The 13,645-nt window shown below is 54.0% G+C and overlaps 1 long non-coding RNA gene across 1 annotated transcript in view; it reads right to left on the reverse strand.

The window, feature by feature from the left end:
- Window positions 1-4,255: 4,255 nt before the first annotated feature.
- Window positions 4,256-13,645, reverse strand: part of LOC129734168 (uncharacterized) — a 142,433-nt gene continuing 133,043 nt past the window's right edge. The window contains exons 6-7 of the long non-coding RNA XR_008729812.1: window positions 10,897-11,541; window positions 4,256-5,634 (exon numbers count right to left, since the gene is read on the reverse strand). This is a non-coding gene — a long non-coding RNA (uncharacterized LOC129734168). The remainder of the gene's footprint in view (window positions 5,635-10,896; window positions 11,542-13,645) is intronic.

The raw sequence follows: 13,645 nt of genomic DNA on the forward strand, positions 1-13,645 counted from the left end.
GTTAAGCCCCTGTGGGTGCTGAGTGTAGCAGAGGGTCCCCAGGGCCCCCCAGGAGACCCCACTGATGCACAGGGACTGTGCCCAGGGCAGCACGGAGTGCGTCACTCTCCTTCTCTTGGTTACAACAGAAAATAAGGGCAAATGCAAGTTGAACGGCGTGCCTCCCCCCAGGCTGGGCTCTGGCGGTGGGCGTGAAGCGGGCACAGGGGCAGCGGGGGGATGTGGGGGTTTGTGCCCCTGGGGAGCTGGCTGTGGGGCAGAGGGACGAGGATCAGCCCACGAGGCATGGCTCTGCAGGTGGGATGGAAAAGCTGCTGCCAGCACGGTGCCGCTTGTGCTGGAGGAGATGCATTGGAGGAGATCCATCACCCGTTCTCTTTGCTGGGCATTGCTTCGCTGCTGGCCCTGCTGCGGTTACGGCCTACAAAGCAGATGACAGGTGGGGACCAACGGGGCTGGAGGGGTGCGTGGCACAAAGCACGGTGCTGGGGCGCCCTTTCCAGTGGGAGCCCCACAGGGTGGGAGCCGAAGCCCCTTAAGAGCCCCAGGGCACCCGGCCAGCGGCGCTGGACTGGCCACAGCTGCCTGCAGCTGGGTGTCAGTTCTGCGGTTCAGCCAGGAGACATCGCTGTGCCAAAGTGGTGGGCTGGTCCCCCTGGGGGGGGCTGAACCCTGGGCAGGGCTCCCCCACACCACCCAGGGCACCGCCACCCCACTGAGCCGTAAGCACAGGTACCGCAGGAGGAGTGATCGAGTGATTTATTGCACGAGGGCATTTGCATCCTGTAGCTAATTAATCCATGAACTGGGGGGGCTGCTCTTATGGTGCAAGAATCTCAGATAACCCAACCCAGGAATCATTTATCTCTTTTCCCGACTGAAATTTGAGGAGCAAACATGGCCTGTCCCAAGCTCGTTGGAATGAAGCTACCAGGTCCTGGAAGCGTCGCCAGTCCCCCGAGCAGTCGCCTTCAGTTCCCTGCGTAATGTGGATTTGGGAACAGAGTTGTCGGGCAGCTCTGGGGAATTCCCTGCCTCCAGTTCTGCTCCTGGCTCTGCACTACCCTGGGCAAATAACTGCCGCTTCCCCCTCCTCTCCACTCCTGCCCCCCTCCCCGTGTTTCAGGTCTGTCTCCTGGTGGGGAGATCTCTCAGTCCACGTCGTAGCCACGTGGCAGATCCACGTCTCTTTGGGGGGTCTTCAAAAGGCAACACAGTGCTGATCCTATGAACCAGCTCTAGACTCCTCAAATGCATCACAACAGTAAAAATGCAGTCGAAGGGACTCTGCAATCTACTTTTCAATATATTCCTACTGCAGAAAAAGATTTTGTGTAATACACTAGGCATTATAAGGTTGCAGAAATATGCACACCTTCAAATGTATTGTTCAAGAAATTGGAATTTATTTCCCTCTATTTCCAATGTCACTCTCCCTCCTTTCTTTCTCCGGTGTTGGGAGATAATGAAAACCCTGGTATTTAAATTCAGTTGCAGCTCCCAGCCGCACAGATTGATTGCCTAGAAAAAACACACACACACACACACACACATATATATATAAAAAAAACCCCTCAGAGCGTGTATGCATAAACTAGATGGTAGATTAGGTTACTGGGAGAGGAAACGTACAAACGTACCGGGAGTGTACCTTTTGCAAGAAGATTAACTGGTGGCAGCAGCAAGTTGCTGATGAAGGCAGTTTGTGTAAGAGCAGACCCTGACTATTGAGACTCATCAGTCATAGCTGTCAGCGTCTACTGCTGTCCCCGCGCCGGCGGCCAGGCCCGCGCACAGAGAGGCTCGTGGTCCCGCGTGGGCACGGGGGGCATGCGCCCACCACGGCAGGCGGTGCTGGCGAGTCCCTTCAGTGGGTCTGCCTTGCTTCCAGGCTGCCAGGGATATTTAACGCCGTCGAGGTGAAGCCCATGAAGGCGCAGAAGGCTGCTGTGATTTGAGCCCGGCAAAGCAAGGATTAAGCCGATTAAAATAGGGCATAAATCTCGGTTTCCCGTCAAGCTTTGCAGCAACCCAGACCCAGTGTGAGTTTCCCCACAGCCGCTGTTTGGGAACCTGGAAAGATTTACAAATGGAGCCCTTGAACGTTGCTTTGAAAAACCCTCCTCGTTCTCTCGCCTCTCCCATAGCAGCGGGGCTGCAGCCACCTGCTGCGCTGGACCCGGGCAGAGCGGGGGAGCCACCATCTGCCACTGCCCCGGCCGCTGGGCAAGGGAGGGGGCTTGGGTCAGGGGAGTGCACGAGGAGCCGGAGGGCAGTGGGACGCCCAGGCTGTGCCCCCCCTCCCCAAACTGCGGCCGGGCAGTGCTTTGGAGTGCGCCTCTCCCCCCGACACTCCCATGTCCCTTCGCTGTCGTTTCTCCAGACGTGCAAAAGGCAGCGTGTCCAGGTGCTGGGGAATGTGTAGAAGGCAGAGGAAAGTAAATGAATTCATGGGCTCACTAAGAGCAGGGGTGGAAAATACCTCTGAGCAGAGACAGAAAATGCCTCTTAGCTCATGCTGGAGCAGAGGCCGACCCGTTGCTGTTGTAATAGCACTGGCACCCTCAGCTGTGTGGCCTTTGAAGCAAAGACAGCGCAAGGTGTTGCCAGGAAAGAGGAAGAGGATGAATTTCCACTGGGAGGTTCTGCAGTCAGTCGGGAGAAGCAGGGAGAGCCCGAGGCACCGGCTGAACAAGGGCTGACACCTCCGGCAGGGACAAGGCGAACACAGCCAAGGCAAGGCAAGGGGAGCGGGAGCAGAGCAGGAGGCACATCCAGCTGGAGTGAGCAGGACTTTGCCGGGCGGACGGAGCTGAGCTGCCGAGAAAGCGGTTGGCAGCAGGAAATCACTGGTGAGGTTGCAGAGGTCCCTGGGGAGAGCATCCCCCCTCCTGCAGCTCCCCTGGCCCCAGAGCCCAGCTTGGGATGTCGGTGGAGTGTTCGGGGACACGCTTCTGCACACAAAGCACTGTAAAACCAGTGATGGCCGGTAATTTCCGCACAGATTATTTCCGTGCCTGGGATTCCCCTGTATACGGTTTATTGCAGCCGTGCCGTGCCCTGCTGCCCCTCAGTGCCCCTCGAAGCGCAGGCTTCGAGCCCAGGCCCGCAAGAGCAGCTCCTGCACGTGGCCGCGGCTCGTGTCCCCCCTTCCCCTCCAGCCTGGTGCGCAGACCCCCTCCAGCCCTGAGCTCCGCTCCAGTGTAAACCAGCAGCAATGACTGTCTGTAAACTGGTTAGGGACTAGGCACAGTTCTGCTTGTGCTCCCGCTAGCGCACGTCCGTGCCTTTCTCTTAAGCAGGCGAGACATTTTGCTACACACACACGCACACACACAAGTTTTTACACGAGTTTCCTGAGCTCATGGATAAAGTCCAGAGCTGCCAAGCTCCCAGTACTTTGCCATGTCACACTAATAGCTTCCAGATCCCATCACATATTAAATTCATGCGGTTTCAGCGAAGCCATCTATTTAATGCAATTCGCTAAATGCCTGCGTAGCTCCGCTGACAGTGACATATTAGGTTTGCAGTCTTTTGCAATCTGATATCTCTGAATTTGCCACTGTACTAAAGATTTGATTAATGTGGTTCCATTTCAGTGCAGTAATTGGCTGCGACTGTTGTAGAAAATAATCAGGCTTTCATTCCTTACAACTGCATGGACATGCTAATGAGAGAGTGGGTTAATTAAGCCCCAGGCAGAAAGCGACAGTTACTGATGACTGTTATGACAAACCACCGACTCGGCATTTGGGAGCAGGACAGCAAATTTGCACTTTATGAAATTACAGGAAAACTGGGACATAAGGAATAAATAGTTACATCTGTTTGGTGAAAGGAAAAGAGCGAGAGAAGAGCGAGTGAGCGAGATTGTGTCGCTTTCTCAAATCAGGGCACAAACACACAGGAGAAAAGTTAGGAGCCCAGAAGCACAGGGAAGGGAATAAAGTTTTATTTTCTTTGCATGCACTTCACCGCTTCCCGGTGGGTTTGATCCATTGGCAGGGTGTGAAACATGGACACCCAGCAAAAGGATTTGCATTGCTGCGATGTAGCCGAGAGCCGCCAGTGACTGCCCCTCTGGCAGGCGGGGGCTGCAGCGATGGCCCAGAATAAATCACATTTCGTGAGACATCAACCAGCCCCACGGCGGGTGGCTGGGGGGCGCGGGGGACCCTGCCCCCCGCCCCCCCCGCACTGGGGTGCAGCACTGGGGGACCTGAGCCCACCCTTCCCTGCAGCTACAGCTCTCCCTGGGGGGCAACTCCCCCCAGCTGCTGAGAGGGATTGCGAGAGCCGTCAGGGTGGCTGCAGCAGGGACAGCCCGAGCTTTGTGGCTTCCTTGAAATGGCCAGGAGGAGGGGGAGGCTCTCGCAGGAGCGGGAGGGATGAAGCCAGAGCCGTGCCATGACATCAGCGCTGATGCAACACTCTGGAAGCACATCAATGCCTTCGCAGAGCCCAACAAATCAAAGCCAGCCCCCAAGTGCTCCTCACAGAGCCGGGCAAGAAGTGACCAAACAGCACGGCCTTCACTTGGAAGGCTCCTCCAGCTCCAGCTTTGCAATACTAATAAGTAATTTATAAGGATTAACCGGCAATTTTTTAAACTTTCCCTTTCATGCTGGGGATATTTTGCAACATAAGCACCGCCACCATATAACCAATGATTTAGCTGAGGGGTTTTATAGTCTGAAATGGCTTTAAAATTTGTTTGGAATTACCTTGAGTACATTTTAAACACTTAAATTGTCATCTTTGCATTTTGGACTATTCATGATGCACTATAGGATATTTTTTTTTTTACTCCATTAGATTGCAGAGTAACTCTTCCATTGTTTTACTAAGCCCTCCTGAAACAAGCCGACAGTATATCCAAAGCAGACTTTACTACATGAGCTAGTACAGATCCTGGGGGGGATGGATGGGTTGTTCAGCCGTCACTGTCACCGTCCATCGGCACGTACACACGGGGCTGTCTGTGGGGGCTGCTTCGCGCCTCACCCTGACCCAGGGCAAGGCAAGGCTGCGCCTGGCGCGGTGGGTACCACCAGCGTACCCTCCCCGCGGCTGCTGGGCTTGGGTCAGTGCCCGCAGCCAGGACATGGGACATGCAAAGTTTCCCTGCAGAGCTGAAACGTGGTGACTCTGAGCTCATATCCCCAGTGGAGAAACAGGAGTGAGCGTCCTGCACCCCGCTGCCATGGCCAGCCACAGAGAAACAGCTGTGAGCATCCTCCGTCCCACTGCAACCTCAGGAGTGTCTTTGAGATGTTCAGACAAACGGGGCTTTTACAAACACATTCCCAGGTGGGATTTCAGGCACATCCAGGGCTGGGAAGGCAAATACAGCCAGAGTTTACTTATGGGTCTCATTAAGGTTTGAGGATTATTTTGCGTTCTCTGCTGCCTTTCAAAAGCTGTTAGGTTTTACTGGGGGATCTGGCTCCCATCCTTCCACCGCGACACCTCACCTTAGCTTTTCTCCCTCCACCTCCCGCGCTGTCCCCGGTCGCCGCGTGCTCCTGCCGGGGGACCCCGGGGGTCCCCGCTTCGCCCGGCTGGCTGCCAGGGGGTCCTGCGTGCTTTCATACCTGACAGGTCCTCGCCAAGGAGCCCCTAGAGGAGAAGCTGTAAAAATGTTTTATGTAGGAATAGGTTGGTTTCTGTGCAATAAAACCCAGAGCCATTGAAAAGCAAGCTCCTGTGTAATTACAAAGACAGAGGAGATCGCTTCCATATGTCTGAGTGGGTGTGAGGGGCCCCGAGCCCGCATCTGCTCTCTTTGTTCTGGTGGGGGGAAAAGGGAGAGAAAGAAAGAGAAAACAGAAGACAGAAAAGGCAACCTGGGGTCTGCTGGAGAAAATGACCTCTCGCTAAACCCTGGCCAGGGCTGTCCCGGCTCCCAGGATCAAGGCACGGCAACATCTGGCTGCGGCCGAAGGCACGCTTGATCAATAAATTGTGCTACCAGGCACAAAATCAGAGAGATCTGAGAGCCATTCATTAACGAGCTCGTTAAGTGATTGATATGCTTAATTTTCCTGTCAAATGTGGACTTCCCTTGTAAACATGTCAATTGAGAAAAGTTCAAGCTGGTCACTCGGATTTATGGCTGGAATAACATGTAGGTGGAAAAGAGTGACGCGTCCCCTGTGGCCCCTGTTGTTTCCCATTGCGCGGCGGGCCAACAGCCCAGGTGCTGCAGTGCCCTTCTTCTGCCTCCCTCCTCCTCCTCTCCTCCCTGCCCACAGCTGAGATAACAAAAACAGACCATCCCACTGGAAACACACCAGAACTTGGCCCCAGCAACAATTAGCCGATTAATTTGTTCACCTCGATAAAGTGGAAGCTTTTAGCTTTAGGGTGCCTTTGATGGGCGGGTGTGGAAACCCAACCCCCACCTTGCCTGAAATAGCTGTGTGTTTAACTTAGTGCAATATCCACGATGAGACTGGTTTAGCCAGGATATTTAATTTAATACCAGACCTATGATTAGACATTTTAGCCACTACAGCAAAGGCTGGCTGGGTTTTTTTTTAAAGTTCTGCCCTTTTTTCCTCCTCCCCCTAGCATCTCACCAGAAGTCCCAGGCCATGAACATCACTACAGGCTCCTGCAGGTGTACAACCTGCTGGGCTGGTACATTGGGACCCCCAAATGCACGGTCCCTGCCTGGCATGCTCTGCCCCCTGAGCCCACCCGCCCAGCTCCCTCGGGTACAGCCTGCTGAAAGCAAACAGCCAGCAAGAGACCTGGTGTCCGCCCCCCCCCCCCGAGGGAACAAGACCCTCAAAGTGCTCCAGGCTCAGGGAAGCCGGGCTCCATCTGCATCCCCTGGGTCTGGGACTTGGGTCACCAGAGCTGAGCCCAGCACGGGGTCACAGCTCTGTCCAGGGACCACCCCTACGGTGATGGATAAACACAGGCAACGCTGAAACATTTTGCTCAAAATATTTGCTTTTAGGCAAAACACCGGAAGTGTTTTATTTTGTAAGCACCGTGCAAAACGCTTTGGGCTTCTATGTGCTAAGACACAGAGAAGGAGGGAGAATGTGTGAAATCCAGGGGATGCCACCCAGTTTTGTTTCATCTGGGGGTACTTTTGGGGGCAGCACTGCCTGGTTGGGCAGCTTGAGGGCAGAGCAGCACAGACCGATGGGGAAGAGGAGCACGGGACATCACCCCCACCCTGCTGTCCTCTGCTTGCTCAAATCCTGCTCCAGGAGCCAGAAAATTAGCCTGGTTTGAGCAACCTCAAATGATTTCATCCCCCAGCCCTCCCCTCCCACTCTGCATGAGCACCAGTCCCTGCACTGCCCACCAGGAATGGTGGGGAAGGTACCACCGCTCCCGGGAATGGTGGGGAAGGTACCACCGCTCCTCCTGGGAATGGTGGGGAAGGTACCACTGCTCCTCCTGGGAATGGTGGGGAAGGTACCACCGCTCCTGGGAATGGTGGGGAAGGTACCACCGCTCCTCCTGGGAATGGTGGGGAAGGTACCACTGCTCCTGGGAATGGTGGGGAAGGTACCACCGCTCCTCCTGGGTATGGTGGGGAAGGTACCACTGCTCCTGGGAATGGTGGGGAAGGTACCACCGCTCCTCCTGGGAATGGTGGGGAAGGTACCACTGCTCCTGGGAATGGTGGGGAAGGTACCACCGCTCCTCCTGGGAATGGTGGGGAAGGTACCACTGCTCCTGGGAATGGTGGGGAAGGTACCACCGCTCCTCCTGGGAATGGTGGGGAAGGTACCACTGCTCCTGGGAATGGTGGGGAAGGTACCACTGCTCCTCCTGGGAATGGTGGGGAAGGTACCACTGCTCCTGGGAATGGTGGGGAAGGTACCATGTTGCTCCTCCCGGCAGCGCGATGCCGGCGCAGGTGTGCACGGCCAGCACCTCTGCCCCGCCTTTCCCAGGGATCCCCTTCTGGGCCGGGCACAGCTATAAATAAGCTGTTTTGTGACTGATTCATTTTTATTTCTGTTAACTTTTATCATGAAATAGCAGTCATCGAATCGACACCTCGGTTCCCTTGAGCATATTCCCTCTGGTGTCATTTTTTGATAAATGCCAAGAACAGCCTAGCAGCAGGAGACCATTATCCTGTGACATGCTCCACTCTGCTCACATTATCTCTAAAATAACACGGATGCTCGCACAAATCCCCACAGCAGTTGTGACAGGGACCAGAGACAGACCCAGCCCGGCTTTGCCGGCGAAGCTCGGCCGCCTCCTGCTTTTCCCAGCCAGGGCCCATTCCAAAGCCGCCGGGCATCAGCGAGCAGTTTGGGCTGATGGCAGAAGCAGTCAGAAACTGGTAACTCCTTCCAGCAGAGGGGGAAAAATATTCAAAGTTTTTCGGTTTTGTATTTTCCACTTTATAATTTATTTCGGGCAGAATCCTGCTTCCTCAGGTACTGGAAGAGCCTGAAGCATCACAGGAGAAGATCAGAATCTCACTGCCAAAACCAGGACTTACACTTCTCCCAGGTTTTGGAGTAATCCCTCCTTCCATCTTCCTTGTTCTTTTCAGTGACACCTCAAAGACCCCATAAACTCAGGAACAAAGCGAAAGGAGGGAGGGGAACACCAAGACCAAACCCAGCACCGTCCAGGTTTCACCTAAGCCCCCAACTTCAGATCTCCTTTCTGTTCCTTAAAGAGAATCAGGAAAGTTGGAAATTTAGTTTACTATGGAAATGTAATTTCATGGGGGTGATGCGGGGATACTTTTTTTCATAGCAAAATCATCAAAAAGCCACTAGAGATTAGGCATCTGGGGTGAGCAGCAGAGAGTGAGCAGATCACAGCATTTCAGCCTCCTTTCATCCCCACTGACGCCACGGCCGGGGTGTCCCCGCACGGCTGGTGGCACAGCCAGCACAGCCCCTGCCGAGCGTCGGCACAGAAGCCCAGGCAGCGATCACCCTCCTGCTCAGCGCACCAGCCTGGCCAACACTTGTCTCGACGCGCGCAGGCTTCTGGGCACTCTCCGGGCACAAGAGTCCGATCCCGTTCCCAGGGATTTGCCATCGTTTTGTGTCAACCTCACACTGTATCAGTATTTATTTTTGCTAATAGGACACAATTAAAGGGTAATTGTATCTGTACCTTTCATACCATGTCAGGCAAAATGAGCGCTGTTAGAAGGATGATACTAACGTGGCACGATAGGACAGTTAACGCGATGAAATGTTCAGATCATATTAATGTAAAAGAAGAAGGGAGGGAAAGCTTTGGTTTCTCTCACCCTTCTTGGGTGGCTCGCCGTGATGCCCGGGAGTCCAGGGCTCGGCACTGGAAGCTTTGCTGCTTCCAACCTGAGCCGGTGCCTCTGCAGAGCCCCGTGGGTGGCTGGGCTGGACAGGCCCAGGGCTGGGGCAGTCTCGGGTGCCAGAAGAGGAAAAAATACATCAACCACAAGTCCTACACCCACCTCCCTCTGGGTGCTGCCTCACATATCTCCGGCTGCTCCCCCTCGCTTTGCCCGGTCTCAGTATCTCTGACGCTCTGCACCCTCAGCAACCCTTTCCATCGAAAACTTTGAAGCATGGTGGCAAAACTTGGAGGAAATAATTAACAATTATTTCACAGGAGAAGGTTCCAGCTGGAGCAGTATCTGGTGGTTGAACATATATCTAACAAAGGCTTGTTATTTAAGCAATAACCCTTGAGAAATTGGTCGTTACCAGCATTAAACGACTCAGCCCATTGCCAAGGATGGTTAACGCTCTAATAAACTGGTCATTAACTGCAGTAACAATGAATTTCGAGGGGATTATTGCTATTATAAACCTTAATCAATGGTTTATAACAGCAATAATGTGGTCCTTTCTTTTAATGGTAAGTAGTGCGGCATGAGCAGCCTGCTTGGAAATATTTTCAGTCTGGCTGATAAGACAAAAGCAGGCGTTAAAAGCCCTTCAACTCCAAACACTTTTGGGGAGGAAAAAAGGCCCAGCGAGGTCTGCGGTGAGAGGTGGTGGGGTGCTCTGGCCTTTGCAGTCGGCGGCTGTGCCATGGGGGCCAGCGGGCTTGGCTGGCCCCGTGCCAGCAGTGGGCACCCATGCCGGCCGCCTGTCCGGCAAACATGCTTTGCCCCACTTAACTCTGACACTCGGCAGGACCTGAACTCATTGCATGTGTCCTCTGGTAAGGAGCAGCTTGGGGCAGAGATGCGGAGAGAGGCGGCTCCAGGGAAGAGGATGGGCAGGGGGGGTCAGCCAGCACTGGACGTGATGCACCCAGCCACGGATCCACCAGTTTCTGTGGACAGGGACTCCCTGGCACGCAGGGACCCCAGGGACCAGCAGCTGATGCCCTGAAAAATAAGATCCATCTCTACCTCCACACAAAGAACCACAAACGTTACTATGGGTCATAAATTACCCCATCTCTTGAAACACAACCGCTGCACAGTACTTGACACCACAACCTTCTGCTGCATCCCCACAGCCTGAAAATGTCACAGGTCCCTTTTCCCCCTCCTCCCCCTGCCACTGATTTGGAGACTCCTGTTATTGCCTTTTGTTTGCCATGTGAGGCAGATACGTTGTTTGTTTACAGTGTGAGAAAGCTGGGGAAAGGTTCACATTCAACCCGAGGTGTGCAAAGAGTCCAACTGAATTAAGGAGATGAGGAAGAAGCCAGTGGTGCTGGCAGAGAGCCCCAGACCTGGTGGATTTTCCGGGGGGCCAGGGGGAGCCACTGCCCCGACTCGGGGGGATGGGTGACCCCAGTACCCGGGACAAGGAGCACAGCGAGCACTTTCCTGTTTGGAGCACCCCTCTACAAAGGGATGAGAAAGCAGCTCTGTTGCACTCCCATCTTGTTTCGTGCCCTGTATCCCTTAAAAAATACTCTATGGCAATATAATAAGGTAACAACCTGGTACGAGTGTCATTCCAGGGTTTAGGAAGCATCATCCTCTTTCCGCGAGCGAGCGGAGCTAGACTGCAGCATGCTGTGTCGGTAACTGCCCGGTCTGCGCCTCCTTCCCCAGGCAGGCTTCAAAGAAATCCCTTGCTGGGCCGAAACTTGTCTCATCACCCTCATCCAGGGAATTATCTCCGCTTTGTGCCGAGCAGCCGGGGGCTCAGGCACCCTCGCTCTTGCTTCAAAGCCCTGGCAGATCCAGGGAGCTCCCGGCGGAGGGCAGGGGGATCTCCAGCAACTGGGGCTGCAAAGCCCTCAGCCAATGAGTGAGTTATAATTATGCTCTGACTTTAATGGAGATTTTCTCTCTTCTGTGCTTGTGATTTTTATGGCTCTTCAGAGCTGGTTCTCAAGCGCTGCTTTTATCTCTGCGCTTCCTCAGCTAAGCTGGTTGCAGCTGCAGGAGCAAGGCATCATTCTGTATTAGCCAGGGTGAAACCATGAGCAGTTTGAGGGCTCTGGCTGGTTTCGGCCAGGCTTCTGACTTCTTTTCCAACATGGTCCCACTCATCCCTCCTTTGGTCTGCTTGTCAGTGTCCCTCAGAGTGGAGGGGGTGGTTAGCGACTCTCCTCTCTGCACTTTTTTTCAGAAGAAGGCTGCAATGGAATAAATTGGAAAGTTTACTTCATGTAGCATGGAAATAAAAAAGCTCATTCAGAAAGTTAATGATTTATTTTATAGTTTCATTATCAGGGTCACATTACTCAATAGCATTTCAAACATGTCATTTGTACAAACTATGGTAATTAAAATTTATAACGTACTTCATCAGCGGCATATGAATCTTTTAGCCAGCACTCTGCTGTCATATAAACAGTGTAATTTCAGCTGCAATTCACCCTTTATTGGCTCTCATTTGTGATTTAACAGCCATCAATGACTGTGCTATAAAGAATAAATTAACCATCCGTAAACCTTATGATGACAGGGACAGTCAAACAGACTTAAACTGCCTCCACCAGACTCTGGTTAGCCAACAGAGATCAGACCCTGGAGGTGCTGGTGCGAAGGCGTGATTGCTCCCGTCACCAGTGTGCTGGGCACGACGCACGTCACCGCCAGGTCTGCGAGCGGCTGCCGAAACGGAGCTTTTTCTTGGCGCTGCCCGCAGGGCCCGGCCACAGGTCCCTCCCCTCCCACCAGCGGTCTCCTGCCTTCAAGGAGGGGGTTCAGCCACTGCCAACTTCAAAATCGTCTCGCCGCCCCCCGCGCCGCAGCACCGTCTGGGATGCATTCGCAAGATGCCTGCGCTGTCGCATCCCTGCACCTCCTGCTGCAACCCCGTGGTCCCTGCACCTTCCCTGGCTCCTGGCAGGTCAGCAGCCCCCAGGGCCCCCGGCTCCTCATCCAGCACGTGGGGGGGGCTGGGGGGAGAGCGGGACTCCGCTGGGAACTCCCCAGAGCCCAGCACCTCTGCTCCCATGGCTAAACCCTGCCTGCCTCCCACACAGGCAGACGGTGCCCACCCAGACCCCAGCGCCCCCACCTCCAGGGAGCTTTATGGACCCACGAGCAGATTTGCAATGAGCAATTTCTTAATCGGGGGCTCCTTGCAGCTGACAATTATCCAACAGCTTATTTGCGCCCATCTTTTGCAGAGGGAGCAATACGTTTTAATGGGATCCCTCCTATGCTTAGAGCTGACACTGTACAAAGCTAATAAATGATATGGATTGGATTTGTTACTGAGACATCTCCAAGGAGCCTGGGTCATACAGGCCAATAAAATTGGCCTCATAAATTTACCCTGACACGCAGGATTACTCCAGCATTGCTGAGGTCACCTTCTCACACTGATTTATTGCCAGCCCATGGGTTAATAATACTGTTTACGGGGTTGTTGTTTTCCCCTACACGTAGCAGATATTAATCAGCGCGTCTGTGCCTTTTTGGTGCTCTGGGGGTGGGTGCAGCGCGGGGGAGATGTGGGATGAGGACATGGTGGGGAGGGTGAGCCTGATTTATTTTCTAGGCAAGAGTTTTTGTGCTTAAAAAATCTTCTGAAAGACCTCTGCGGGAGGAGGTAAACTTTTCCTTCAGTGAGCCCCAACGGGGGCGGCACTGGAAGTGTTTTTGGCTGTTCCCATTTCTGGGCAGCATCTTTGGCGCTTTGTACTGCGCTTGTGCAGGTCCTGGGAACTTCTGATCCATGGGAGGGATGTTGATGTTCAGAAACCTGTATTTCCCACTTGATTCATTCCTCGGGGGAGCAAGCAGCAGCACAGGGTCCCCTCGAGCAGGGTGGGTGCAGCCAGGCCATTGCCTCTCCTAGATGGATGAGGAGGATGGAAACTGCCCCAGATGCAGAAGCAGAGGCAGCGATGGCACGAGCACAATGCGGCGAGGGTTTGCTGGGCGATGAAGAGGTGCCTTCATTTCAGGGTACTCCTCACCTGGGTGCCTGAGGCGTAAATTTAAGAGGCAGCCAGGTTGCAGAAAAGCCTGCAGACTCTTCCAAACCCTATGGAAGCTGCTGCAAAGAGTTGTGCTGGTTTCAGCGTGCTCAGGTGAAATGTTACTCAGCGAGTACTTGGTTTGCAGGATTTCACTGCCTTGCTGCCAAATACGTATTATTTGATGCCTCCAGGCAGGTACACACCAGGCCCCTGCACTGGTGCATGGCTGGAAGAGCAGGAAGCATTGGGCCGAGCTCCCGCTCTCTTCGAGCGCAATGGCAGCACTTACAGCCAGGGCAGAGAG

The sequence above is a fragment of the Falco cherrug genome, chromosome 18, assembly GCF_023634085.1.
Source record: "Falco cherrug isolate bFalChe1 chromosome 18, bFalChe1.pri, whole genome shotgun sequence".
Taxonomy (NCBI): domain Eukaryota; kingdom Metazoa; phylum Chordata; class Aves; order Falconiformes; family Falconidae; genus Falco; species Falco cherrug.